The sequence below is a fragment of the Kryptolebias marmoratus genome, linkage group LG5 (genome assembly GCF_001649575.2).
Source record: "Kryptolebias marmoratus isolate JLee-2015 linkage group LG5, ASM164957v2, whole genome shotgun sequence".
NCBI classification, from domain to species: domain Eukaryota; kingdom Metazoa; phylum Chordata; class Actinopteri; order Cyprinodontiformes; family Rivulidae; genus Kryptolebias; species Kryptolebias marmoratus.
This window is the reverse complement of record NC_051434.1, coordinates 17,055,853-17,056,498: the sequence shown is the minus strand read 5'-3', so window position 1 is coordinate 17,056,498 and position 646 is coordinate 17,055,853.

Sequence of the window (646 nt, the reverse complement as noted above, 5' to 3'; positions counted from 1 at the left end):
CTGGGTGGGGCGGGGGGGTCCTTCCTGAACCAAGGACCCTGGAAAAAAAGGGGGGGTTATATTTTGATTCCACTCAGGAATCGCGCTCGTATTCGATTGCCAGGTACTTCCGCTCATTGTTTGCAACGCCTTTCGTTGTGTTTACTCGGCGTGTGTGTGTGTGTTGTTTTCCTCGAGCACACCGTGTCATAAAACACACACACACACACACTCGGACTATGGAAGGCTGCGACTCGCTGGTGTTACTACTATGCAAATGGATTACCGTGTCAACTCATGTACTTCCTGTTCGTGGGGGGTGGGGGTGGGGTGGTTCATTGACAAACACTGCTTCCTGTTGGACTGGAGTGACATCACAGACTCTAAAGACTCGAGCCAACCACCCCACCTTCCCTTGGTTTTGTGTTTTATACGAAGGCCTCGATGTGTTTTCAAAGTCTAGTTTTCTACATCTATCAGTAAAGTGTGTGGGGGGGCGGTGTAGTGTGTTACGTAGTAACGTGTGTGTGTGTGTGTGTGTGTGAGGACTCATCAAGCTTGTTTATTGTATTTTTTTTAAATCAGACTCCTAAACGTTTATTCTCCGCCGCAGCCGGAGAGCGACTTGCACTCCGGTGGCGCACGTTGGTGGGGAGGGGGTGGGGTG